The sequence below is a fragment of the Podarcis erhardii genome, assembly GCF_964252035.2.
Source record: "Podarcis erhardii genome assembly, chromosome: 16".
Taxonomy (NCBI): domain Eukaryota; kingdom Metazoa; phylum Chordata; class Lepidosauria; order Squamata; family Lacertidae; genus Podarcis; species Podarcis erhardii.
In genome coordinates this window covers 17,007,405-17,020,818 of record NC_138514.1, presented here as the reverse complement: position 1 = coordinate 17,020,818, position 13,414 = coordinate 17,007,405, and the positions used below count along the sequence as shown (strand labels likewise).

General features: G+C 45.9%; 1 protein-coding gene across 1 annotated transcript in view; it reads right to left on the bottom strand.

Annotated features, from left to right (window-relative positions):
• LOC309331899 (6-pyruvoyl tetrahydrobiopterin synthase-like) overlaps positions 1-6,624 on the bottom strand; it is a 95,797-nt gene extending 89,173 nt beyond the window's left edge. Inside the window, exon 1 of the mRNA XM_081844484.1 lies at positions 6,621-6,624. The gene's annotated coding sequence lies outside the window, so the exon portion shown is untranslated. The remainder of the gene's footprint in view (positions 1-6,620) is intronic.
• Positions 6,625-13,414: the final 6,790 nt, after the last annotated feature.

The window sequence follows — 13,414 nt, the reverse complement described above, 5'->3', positions numbered from 1 at the left end:
AGCACAAGTAGATAAATAGGTACTGCTGCGGCGGGAAGGTAAATGGTGTTTCTGTGTGCTCTGACACTCATCACGGTGTTCCTTTGGGCCAGAAGCGGCTTAGTCATGCTGGTCACATGACTCGCAAAGCTGTTTGTGGACAAACGCCGGCTCCTTTACGTTACTTTACTTTTGTAAGGCACACTTATCTGGAAGCGTGATCCCTTGAACTCAACAAAAACAATTTCTGGCATGCATAGGACTGCATTCTCAAAATGCATGTCTTTCCATTGGTCCATCAAGCTCAGTCCTGACTCCTGCTGAAACTGAATCACTGTGTTTTCAGTTCAATGGGGTTTCAGGCAGGAGTTTTCCCCAGCTCTGTTGGGGTGTGTCATGGACTGATCCAGGGATTTTCTGCAGAGTATTTGCTTTGCCACTGAGTTCTGCCCCTTCTGTAGCTGCCTCCCTTACCTTGAAAGAAAACTCAGTTCTGAGTCTATCTCACAGAGTAATGCTGTTCCTGATCCTTTGCCCCATTGTACTTCAGATAGAAGATGAAATGCGTTTGGTCCTTTTGATGTAGAATATTCTCCGGATATTCTCCAACAGGCATGTATTAGAGGAATGTTCACCCTCCGTTTGATGTTTGCATTTGACATCCTATTATATTGGATTTTAATATATGCTGGCTGATATGTGATACAGTTTGACAGATGATGCACGATGGCATTTCATGCCTGATGTTGTTCAACGGTTGTCATGCAACAGTGCTTAGGATTTTGATTGTGCTTCATAGTTAACATGCAATGGTATGCAGGATAGGAATGGTGTCTTTGTTTTTTTAAAAAATTGCATTCACTCCTGGGCCCTGGCCAAAAGAACAAGTGGGAGGGGCCAGAGGCAAAATGGAAGAATCCATAGATGTGAATCTTATCTCTGTATAGTAGGCTGCATTCTAGCTATGCAAGAGCCAGAGATTTCCATGCGCCTTCCCCAACATCTTTCCTTCTACCAAGGTAGGCTGCAAAATGTCTTGGGCCAGCCCTGGGAGCACCTCAAGCTCTTTTGCTTCTGAATACCAGTAGCTGGATTCTGGAAGCCACAAGAGGAAGAGTGCTGCTGCACTCAGGTCCTTCCCCAAAGAGGAATCTCCTTGGCCACAGCGAGAACATGATGCTGGACTAGATGGGCCATTGGCTTGATACTTAGGTTCTTTTGACAGCTGCTCCCAGTGAAACAGAAGATGCTCTTATGAATAGAATGGGAGATGCCACTCGTTTCCTCCCTTGCCAAGGGCACTTCTGTTCTTCACCCTAATGCACACCGAGATGACGCCAGCCTCACCCACCAGATCTCCCAATGGAATCCACCCAGCAGCAACAGCTCTCCCAAATTCAAACATGCAAAATGTCTCCACGGCAATCCCGGCAGATGCCATCGAAACATCAACATGAGTTGGCATTTCGTGCAAAAACAAACATTCAGACGGTCATTTTTTAATGAAATCCATGAAATAGAAAACAATTATTTCCCAAAACCACAGGAAAGTGCTATTGTCTTCTTAGCTGTTCACCTTTTGCTTCCTGTTGCGGCTGGTGAGGATCCAGGAGGAGAACCTCTTAATAGCCTTATTGCTTATTAATTGGGCAATTAAAGGGATAATGTGGAAAAGAAAGCACCTTAAAATGCAGTGTGGAAGTTAATGAGATTCCCTCACAGGCCTCCTTGGTTGGCCTGCAAGTTTCCATAGCAACTGCCTGACCCTCGGGCCTTCAAAGCCCCTCACTGCTCCACCCCTTCCCTGCCAAAAGGACACAGCTCCTCTCTGCCCCAGGCACTGGGAGAGGATTTCTCCAGCTTATCCTTGTCTCCCATTCGAGCTTTCTTCTCCCTCCACGACCTGCTCCTCTCAGCCAATGCTATCTCTGCCTTTCTTCTAGGGTCCCTCTGTAGATTAGGAGACATGGCCACTCTAACCCCTTGGGCCCCTGAAAAGTAATCTACCATTTGCTTCAGGTGATAAAAGTCTCATGCATACTAGCAAAGGAAATCCAAATTAAAGATAGGTGAGAAATTAGATTTCCTTTGCATTTTCATGAGAAACTACACAATTCACACTTCTCAAACAAATACATGGACAGAAACAGAGCTTTGAAATGTCCACTTCTCCGAATTTTGCAATGCAGTTCTCCAAAGTATGCATTAAAATGCATATAATTAGGCGAAAGCACATTACATTGTGAAAGTATCATATAAAAATGCATAGTATTACAGAAAATTGCTCAAAAAATGTCTATATTGGGCAAACCTGAGCACAAAATTATATTAGGAGAAATTTGCACGAAAATGCTGATGAATTTTCTTGAGGACTTTAAAAAAAAAGAAAGAATCTCAACTTGCTGTGGTAATGCAGAGGACTTGAGTTTAAGCTGGGAAACTGAGAGAAACCAAAAATGACAGGTGAGTTTATCCCTAGTCTAAATAAGCAAGCAAGTCAAGGTACAGAAGGGTGCAGACTTCATCTCCAACAGAGAATTGTACAAAAGAATTCGGAGTTCTGCTTTTTCAGGCCTTGCAGAGATGTGAAGCAGCCCACATAAAACAGTCCAGACTGGGAACTGATAATACCCGTCTGCTGATGTTGAGAGAGTGATTGAGTGATGGAATGAACTGATGACCCCTACGTTTTGTTTGCATTGCTGAAGTCTCTGTGGTCTCCTCTTGGTGGGATCTCGGTTTCCAAACTTAGCATTTCCCAGGTGGCGTCAGAGGAAGCTTCATGCGGATGCCACTGTTTCCATCTATCCAACCTCTCACCCCGAAGCTGCCAAGGGGAATAGCCTCAAAGACTTTGGATCTGGGACGCTTTCCAAGTCTGAAAGTCTGAGAGAATTTGCAGCTCTGCCTAAGCGTGCCTGTTATTTAAACTTTTCGTTTTTAGAAAGAAGTGCTCTTGAAACCCACGCACACGATTATGGGGCTGAGGAGAGAAGGGGGGGGGCATCCAACACAGTTTTTAGAAATGCAAGAGGATATGATTTGCTTTTACCATTCAGAGAGTCGTGGAAAAATCACTAGTGGAGGAGAAAGCAGGGCAAAGTTAATTCTGTTTCAAGGCAGTTCAGTTTGCCTGTGTGTGTGTGTGTGTGTGTGTGGCATTCACATCACATTGGATCCTATTCAGTGGTAAGGCAGAAAGCAGAAAAGCCAATGGCTGGTTTCAAGGTCCAGATTGGATTATTACAATGCATTCTTTGAAGATGACTTTGCAACAAAGGAGAGGTGCTCTTTGGTAGTAGTCTACCACTTAAAGAATGCTCTCCCCAAAGAGACACACCTGGCACCTGCACCGCAATCTTCTGTGTGAAGACTGCTTTCCCAAGCTGTTTAATTTCAATCTAGTTGTGGGTTTTTTTGCACCAAATTGCTGTGTTTTATAGTGGTTTTAATTGGTTTAGCTGCTGTGTTTTATACTAGCCATGGTGTCAATGTTCTCTCTCCACCACTAGAGGCAGTATGCATCTGAACAGCAGTTGATGGTTATGGGGAAGTGGTGTCCTGCTTGCGGGCTTGTGACAGCCATGTGGGTGACTCCATGGTCTGGTCCAGCTGGGCTATTCTTATGTTCATGGCTGATTTGGGGTTTGCTGTGGGTGGGGTTTGGTTTTTTTTGCTGGGTGTTTTGCTTTTTTAATTTATTTAGTTTTATTTTTAGTGGTTGTTGTTGTTGTTGTTGTTGTTGTTGTTGTGAATTGCAGTTTACTGTAAAAATAGCCCAGAGAGCTTGTTTGGATAGGCAATATACAAATGTAATAAATGAATAATCACAACAGCCCTGCAATGTAGGTTAGGCCCAGAAAGGAGAAAGGCCCCCAAAACTATTCCATGAGCATCACACCTAAGCTGAGATTTAAACCTGGGATAAACTGCTCCACCATGCTGATAATTTTTCTGTCAGGAGCCACAAAAGCTCCCTATAATCGTGGAATCAAAACAATGTCGATATAAGGACCCACAGGTGAAATGCTCCAAGCTACAAAGGCGATTTTTGTGGGGATGGAATTTATTTTTGGCGATGGCTTCAAGAGCATTAATTTTCCTTGGCTCTGCCAGCCTGATCAATCAGTTTTAATGTGACAATTTGTCGCAATGCTTCCTAGCGGGAGAACCTGTCACCAAGAATACTTTATCACAAGAGGGTGCTCTTAAAAAAAGAAAAAGGAAAAAGGAAATTAGGGAACATTGGAAAGTGGAAGAAAGGATGTAGAAGAAAACCTATCACAAAGGACAAAAACAGCACCAGGAGAAGGAGTGATAATTAAAATCCATTCCAATGGAATTAGGCTGGTATTTGGGGCTGTGATGCTATTAGGAGTTGCTGTGCCAAATGACTGGGCAGTTCTGGAAGTAATTAAGCACATTCCCTCGAGAAGCAATGGGGAAAAGTTCAATATCAGACCTAATGGGTATTGAATAATTAGAGATTCTTTGTCTACTTTTGGCCCTCCTGGACCAGTTTACAGGTATGGACACAAGCCACTTGCCATTCACCTTTGCATGAGGAATAGATAATGATGGCAAATGTTGCCTGCAGTTGCAAAACAATCCAGGGTATGAATGGAGACTCCCCACCACTTTCTTCCAAATCATCTTTAAAATAAAAAAGCAAAAGTACCACCAACATATATGCCCAACCATCTGTCTAAGATGTGTATCAGCCTAGACCCTACTCATCTCTGGGGAAGGGACTGAATTAGCTGCCCCCGCACTCCATTCTGTTTGGATTTTGAAGCAGGCATGCATTACTTTTAAACCAGGAAAATATACATAAAGAATGTTAATCTGTATGGTTTCTTCTGATTGTACAACAATAACTACATTAAAAAAACACCCAACTCCCCAGACTCACACATCTGCTCCAACTACCCTTATTTACAAAGCATATCTCCATTTCCCAGAAGTCTAATTTAGCAGGAAAAGTTGTCTTGTTGTTTTCTGTTTTTAAGCAATTTGGAATCAGAAACCCATGTCATGCCACTCTACAGTGGTACCTCGGGTTACACACGCTTCAGGTTACATATGCTTCAGGTTACAGACTCCGCTAACCCAGAAATAGTACCTCAGGTTAAAAACTTTGCTTCAGGATGAGAACAGAAATCGTGCTCTGGCGGCGTGGCGGTGGCAAGAGGCCCCATTAGCTAAAGTGGTGCTTCAGGTTAAGAACAGTTTCAGGTTAAGAACGGACCTCTAGAACGAATTAAGTACTTAACCTGAGGTACCACTGTATTGCAGTTTTTCCAGAGATCCATCAACAGACTCTCTTAAACCACTCCAACCCTTCCTTCTTACAGTCGCTTAAGAACAACCATCACCACAGAGTCACCTTTGTTTTGGTTTTATTTATTTATTTGTCCCCAGCAGATTCCAGTTCAGAATAGCACCTCAGGGCATAGGCATCATGCCTGTGTAAGAGTCAGTGTTGTCCGGTGGTTAAAATCTTGATTCATGGAGGTCAGGGCTCATACTTTGTCTCCTCCCATGAGCTTGTTGTGTGGGCCTTCAGCAAAGTCAGTGGGGTTTCTTTGTGGTGGGGGTGGGAGCTTGATGGGTTGTTGCTATAAGAAGAGCCTGTATGATCAGGCCGGTGGCATCCTCACTCCAGCATCCTCTTCTCTCTGTGGCCACCCAGGTGCCTTTGGGAGATCTTCAAGCAGAACCCCATCACAAGAGCCCACCTGTGGTTTCCATCAGTTTGTATTCAGCATTTACTGCCTCTGACTGTGGATGCAGAATGCAGCCATCACGGCTAGTAGCCATGGATAGTTTTATCCTCCACTCTGATGCGATGCACTGTTATTCCTATTAAAATTCTGGTAATTAGTTCAAAAATGTGCACCTATACATAGGAACATATGCCAATTCTGCACAAATGTATACAGTGGTACCTCGGGTTAAGAACTTAATTCGTTCTGGAGGTTCGTTCTTGACCTGAAACTGTTCTTAACCTGAGACACCACTTTAGCTAATGGGGCCTCCTGCTGCCACCGCCGCCGGCGCGCAATTTCAGTTCTCATCCTGAAGCAAAGTTCTTAACCCAGGTACTATTCTGGGTTAGCAGAGTCTGTAACCTGAAGTGTCTGTAACCTGAAGTGTCTGTAACCTGAAGCGTCTGTAACCCGAAGTACCACTGTACTCTTCTTTTGGGGGATGTGTCAGTGGCTAGCCCCCCCCCCCCGAAAGTTTGGTTCAGCAATATAACTTTTACCTACTGGAAAACTAAGGAAGTCTGGAAAGAGCCATTATTGCAGAAAATTTGTTCCTTTAAAACAAAATAAATTTTAATTTCTTTTCCGTGTTCTTTAGGGAAACTGTTCTTTTTCCTGTCTGATACATGATGCGAAAGCGCTAAATTAGCCGCTTAGCAAATAGCTGTGGAATGTGAACAGTCTCTTCATCGCCTTCCTTGTACTTCTTGGCTCACACGACTGACTCTGGCAATATCAATTTAACATGCACTCTGGGGCATGCTTTCCACATCCCTCCCCCCCCCCAGCTCACAGCTTTAAACCATTAGCAGTCATGAGGAGGGAGGTGGAAGGATCCAGTTTCCACCGAGATCTGAAATGATGGAAAGATCCTGAGCTGCCGGCCAGTCTCCACATCCTGCTACAAACACTTAACTCAATAAGAGTGGACTTTCACTGCCCCCCATACCATTCTCACTTAGCAAAAGCCTCCTAACTAATCTGAGGTGTTTCCCTTCTCTCCAGTATATGTTTGCTTCGATCTCTTTAGCCAGAGAAATCCATCAGAAACAGTAGGGGCCAAACAGATATATAATTAATTTTATTTGTTTACCAGCCTATACCTGTAGACCTCAGAGCAGTTCACAACCTAAAATCACAATTAAAAATCCCCACAAAACACATAATAAAAACAAAGACAACCCAATAACTCCCTTTCCAAAATGCATTTTAAAGGGCCACCCCCCACAAACACATTAAAAAGGGGTTGCGAACATGATCTGTGCGGGAGGCACGTTCACAACCCACAGCACCGCATCTGCGCACATGCGGGTCACGACCCGGCGCTTCTACGCATGCGCAAAGCGTGATTTAGCACTTCTATGCATGCACGAGTGCCAAAACCAGGAAGTAACCCGTTCCGGTACTTCCAGGTTCGGTGCAGTGCGCAACCCGAAAACAGGTAACCTGAAGCGTCTGTAACCCGAGGTACCACTGTATAGATTGTTTAATCAGCCAAAGGCCTGGTTAAAGAGGAACATTTTTGCATGGCACCCAAAGGTGTATAATGGAGGCGCCAGTCAAACCTCCTTGGGGAAAGCATTCCACAAATGGGGTGCCACTGTAAAAATGGCCTGTTCTCATGTTGCCACCCTCTGGACCTCTCGTGGAAGAGGCACATGAAGAAAGGCCTCAGTGGATGATGACAGGGCAGGGGCGTACGATTGGTGGGTGGAGGTTGCGGGTCGCCCTGGGCACCACTCTGGGGGGGGGGACACAACAAGATGGTCCACTGCCTCCCCCCCCCAGCTGTAGAGCGGCTGAGGGTGTGCTGTCCATACAGATGTCTGTATGGGATGCCACACATGCACAGTCTGTATGGACGTCACACGTGCTCCACTGGGCGGTGCCAGAGAGGGTTCCTCCGCCACTGTCACAGGGTCTGGGTAGGTTCACATGGAGAGAGGCAGTCCTTGAGGTATTATGGTCCTGAGTCGTTATAGGTCAAAACCAGCACTTTGAATTGGGCCCAGAAACTAATTGGTAGCCAGTGCAGTTGGACCAAGATTAGTGTAATATGTTCAAACCATCTTGCCCTGGTGAGCATCCTGGCCACTGAATTCTGAACTAGCTGGAGTTTCCAAGCCATCTTCAGAGGAAGCCCTATGTATAACACATTGGAGTAATCAAACTTTGAGGTTACCAGAGCATAGGCAACAGTAGTTAGGCTACCTCTGTCCAGATAGGGGCATAGCTGAGCCACCAGCTGAAGCTGACGGAAGGCACTCCGGGCCACTGAGGCCACCTGAGCCTCCACCAACAGCAAAGGAACCTGGAGTACCCCCAAGCTACGTACCCGCTCCTCCAGAGAGAGTGTAAACTCATCAGGAGCAGGCGACCTCCTACCTTTCTGGTCTAGGGAACCACCTACTAACAGTGCCTCAGCCTTATCTGGCTTGAGCTTCAGTTTGTTGGCTCTTATTGAATCCATTATTGAGGCAAGACAATGGTCCAGGACATCCACTGCCTCGCCTGCAAATGTAAAAGAGAAGTAGAGCTGAGTGTCATCAGCATATTGCTGACAGTGTACTCCAAACCTCTGGATAAGCCCACTTAGCTGTTTCGTGTAGAAGTCAAACAGCATAGGGGATAGAATTGAACCCTGTAGAGCCCCACACTGAATAAAGTGGAAGTATACAAAAATAAACACCACTTTCCATCTTACTGTAGGTTTCATTTCATTTCAAAAAATAAAATTTAATTTTATGTTTTTTTTTATCGCTTATAGTTTGCATTAGATATATGGGGGCTCCTCGGAGTCGAGAGTGGATTTCATGCTCTTTATTCAGCTCATAGTGGTGAGGAGGAATGGAAGTTCCCCCCACAATATCTGCTTTATATGCATTATTTACACAAAGGGCTGCATGTGATTGGCTAATTCCGGGATTCTCCTGTAGGCAAATCAGGTTGTGGATTCACTTCCACCTGGAGCTGGATTCTGTAGCTCCTGCGGACCAATCATACTGCTGCATTGTTCTAGGACCAATCAGACTGCTGCATTTTGGATCCTATTCAACTCAGTACATAACATCCTCTAAATATCTTAACCCGGCCCTGGGATGAATGCATCAGGGCATGTATAAAAAGCCCTGAATGAATTGTGTGTGAAGCATTGGAACGATTACTTTGTGGGATGTTCCCTTTGGTTGGTATCAGATTGTGTCAGTTTCCTTAATTTGTCAATTAAGCACACACACACACGCACACACGCACACACACACACACACACACACACACACACAGTTAGTGTGCAGCGTTCAGTGTGATTATTAAGGAACTGTTGTTGTCACAGTGCATAAATTCACAGAAGAGATGCTGCCAGGTTTCCTTGCCTTTTGCATGCTGCTCAGTGACTCGACTGTAAGCACTCTAGCAAACTGTTTCCTGGAGAACGATGCACCCATTTCCCTGCCAGACCCAACATGAACCACAGGGTACCATCTCGTCTTTACCTTGCTGACTTCAGCCTTAAAGAGCAGGAACCACCCTGTGACATCTTTGCTGAAAGCAATCGATCCAAGTCTACAAATGTCAATAGTTCTTTTATCTCTGTTCATTGTTACTGAGGAAAACTGGAAATTAATTGGTGAAGATAAAAACAAAAGTTCAACACTGCGATGAGTTGGATATGGAATAGTTGTCCCTTCCAACTCTACGATTCTATGAATATCTATGATTCTGTGATTCTAAGTCCTCACTCATGAGGGTAAAACTCATGATTCTGCAGGAATGTAGAGGGAAAAACCCATGTGCAGAATATGATCATGACTGGGGAATTCACCTTCCTGAGAATCCAGCTTTTATTTATTTACAAAACACAAATTTCTTGCCATTATGGATGCAAAAACATACTTGAAAGTGTGGAAACGGCACGTGCAGTAAACTTAGAATCCAGACGGTGGGCAAATGAAATTTCCATTGCTCCAGGACAGCTCAACTGTTTTCTATCCTTTAATTAGCACGATCACTTAAGCATTGGCAAAAAAGAGGGCAAAAGAAGACAGATTTGCATAATATTTGCATTTGCTAATGTATCTGTATAGCTGCAAATTTGGAAATAATGATTTTAATTAAAATAGAAATACAACCCACCATCTCACCATAGTGGGGAAGACTGTGACCTAGTGGCCTGTGTGCCAGCCTAGTCTGATAACCAGACAGAGGACTCCTTAAAATAGAGCATTATCCTCTGACAGCCCTTCAGATAGTGTTTTTCCCCCTCTGTAAAATAGGACACATGGTCACCCAACCCCTCAACTGAACACCTCTCCCCTCTCACCAATTCATGCCTGAGATGGGGGCCACCTTCCTGTTCCACTTCATTGTCCCCTCGCTGGTAGAGTTAAAGGCAGCGTCCCCAGCACAGTGACTGATGACTCCACCTGCTTTACAATGCACTGTGACAAACAATTCATTACAGCCAAACTGACTTGCCATCAATAGACCAACTTATCTGAGCTTCATGTTGCAACCTGCGTGCCGGCAAATCCCTGCTGGGAGGTGGGTGTTATACATCACCTTTCTTTTATATTGACAACATGATGTGGATGGAGGAACCAATGAATGTTTAAGCCGGTGAGTAACTATACCCTGTTACATTTATTCTTTGTGAATAAGCCCATTTTTGGATATGATATTAAGGCATCCAGCCCCATAGCTGGAGCTGAGCAAATTGAGGGTGGCCTAAGGGCATTCTCATTTATTGATTATTTATTGCATTGCACTTTTATCACACCTTTTCTCCCAAAGTGGCACCCATGGTTCACCCCCACCCTGTGAAGTAGGTGAGGCTTTGAGACTGTGCCTGTGGCCCAAGGTCACCCAGTAAACTTTGGGGCCAAGTGGGGATTTGAATCCAGGTCTTAGTCCAACCTTCTAACCATTCCACCACAGTCGTTCTTCCTTTGCGAGGGTGTATCCTTCCTTTTTTCTTTCCCTCCCTCATCCTCTCTGTCTCTCTCCCTGCTCCACTCTGCTCTGGAGTTGTATCCAACTATATTTGACTCAGGGTAGACCCATTGAAATGAATACAGCTCAGTTAGCCCTGTGCATTTTCAGTAGGTAAGGCTAGCATTGGATACAACCCCTGGTTTGTGTCAACAATTTTCCGGCCAATTTGCAAATGACTGGAACGTGGCCCCGTTAATAAGGATGTCAAGCATACGGGATTCACCTGGCATGACAGCCATTAACTGTGCAAATTAGCCATTCCGTAGCAATATCGGTAGTACATGTTTGCTCTTAATTATCATTCCATTCTTTGCAATTAGTCGCTTGCAGTGGCAAGAGTTCAGTATCTCTTGCTAGCCTGTGGGCTGCTATCAGGGGTCAAAGATGAGCCCGTTGCCCTCTCTGTAGAGGCCAGTGGATTCCTTGACCCATAATTTTAGCATAAATGTAGGAAGCAAATAACAACAACCACAGCCCAGCCCTTTCGAACTTCACCTCTGCGATCCAGGCAGTGTCCTGAGTCTTGAGGAGACACCATGAAGGGGCTGGTTAGATCAGGATGAGAAGTAGGAGGAACTGGAGGCTGATGCCACTGGGGAGGGACCCTGTGGGCTGGGTCACACTGTGAGACATCCGAGTTTTCTGTGGAGGATGTGCTGGAGGAAGAATTGGATCCTGGGAAGGAACTCAGTGGGCTGTCACGCATCAGTTCATGCCAGCCAAGCCCATGACCTCAGCACTGTCTCCCACACTACCAGAGACTCCCTTCCATTTCTTCCTGCTAGTGAGCCTCTCAGGTGTCAAGTCTGAGCCAGTGCCATCTCCTCCTCCACCATTTAGGACATGGAGACACCTAGCGCTATTTTTGCATGGACAGGCGGAGTCCCCCAGACCCCGGGCGGTCCCCCCCATCATGTGGAATAACAGCTCAAGACAACGTGCTATGGGATTAAATTGGCCACAACTTTATTATATTTCAGATGTGGGTAGACCTTGGCTCAGGCATTGGGCGTTATCCCTCCCCAGTCCCCAGCTGGGGACCTAGGGAACATCAGGGTTATCCAGTGTGTGTGGGGGGGGATGGGCCGGCTCTGGAGAACATATGTTCAAGCAGAGATAGCCGCCCCCGTTACACTGCTGTCGCCGGGGAGAGCAATGACGACCTCTCGGCGTACGGTCAAAGCCTCCCCTCAGAAACCCCTTTAATGGGGAACCCTGGTATTGCCGCTGCAAAGAGGAAGGGGGCGTGGGTCACTGCTGCACGCCTCTCCTATTCAGGAAGATAGACCCAAGGCCTGATACCGCCAAAGTTGTGACGTTTTGCTACGGGAAAGGCAAAACCTTGCAATGCAGGGGAATTCCTTTCCGGCCCTTCAACAGCGACCTTGATGTAGCAGCACTCGCATACCTGTGAAGAAAAGGTTAACCTGCAAAATAAGACTTAACTGAGGGTGGGTAGGGTGGTAGGGTGGGGGAAGCTCTGGAGCCAACTGAGGATTCCCAGGTAAGATCCTCCATCTATTGTGTGGGCAGGTAGTCCCTCCCCCTACCTGGCCTGGTCTCCTTGGCAATGCTTCCCCTAGGCGGGATTGGACAACTGACTGAGGTAGGCGGAGACCTCCAGGTATCCCACCTGGGGGAAGGCAAAGCCAAGCCTGTGCTGATGGAGCCGCTCCAGATCCAGGGGCTGTGCCCATCCACGCAAAGGGCGCCCCCCGTTTTATGCGGGGAGCAGTCATTCTAGAAAATGAAGGTGCTGGGACGACCATCCCTGTGGCCCCTCCCATTCCATGCCACTGCCCCAATCTCCATGGCGGGTATGTTGAGTAATTGGCAGCCACATCATGTTTATGCTCCTTGGAGCACATAACGTCCACGACTGTTATTTTGTCCGTAGCGCCATTATGTTCTCCGTCCACTATACTTGAAAGAGGAATGATTGCTTCTATTCTTTCCTTTTCTCCTCTAGCATTGAAAGCCTTTGCATCACTTTGTGTCCTAAATGTACAGGCTCTTGTTTGAGATTTTGACTAGTTTTGGTACTGGGGGGACAATGCAGAGGCCCTGGCAAATGGCCGGGAGTCGTGGCCAACAGAGATTGCATTTCCCACGAGCCGTTCCTGGTCTCTCAGCCTTTTGTAACGTTCTGCGGTTGTCTGTGCAGTTTATCAGCCCTCTGCAGGTAAGAGAGGAGATTAGCTAGCCAGAGATAATGCAAACAAATCTGTTCCTTGAAGATACGCATCCCCAGCCGTCTGCCAGGGCTGCTACGCAATCCACTTATGCCTCCGTAGCGTGATTGGCTTCCATTCTGCAAAGGGACTTCAATGGGGCAAGTCCCAGGAAAGTCTTTCCAATATGGTGTGCAAAGAGTGCAAGCAAATGCTGAGCATCAAAGCCTCTGATTTAGCGCATTGTCTGCTAAGGAGGCTGTTCTCAAACAGCGCAGAACCAAAGAGTCACAGGGAAATAAGGACCAATTTCAGCCCTGTATCCCTGGTGGTTAACAAACATCCATAGTGTGTTGATTCCTCTGCCTTGGATGATAAGCAGCCACAGACAGACTCAGGCGACCTCCACACCACACTAATAATAATAATAATAATAATAATAATAATAATAATAATAATTTATTTATACCCCACCCATCTGGCCAGGCCTCCCCAGCCACTATGGGT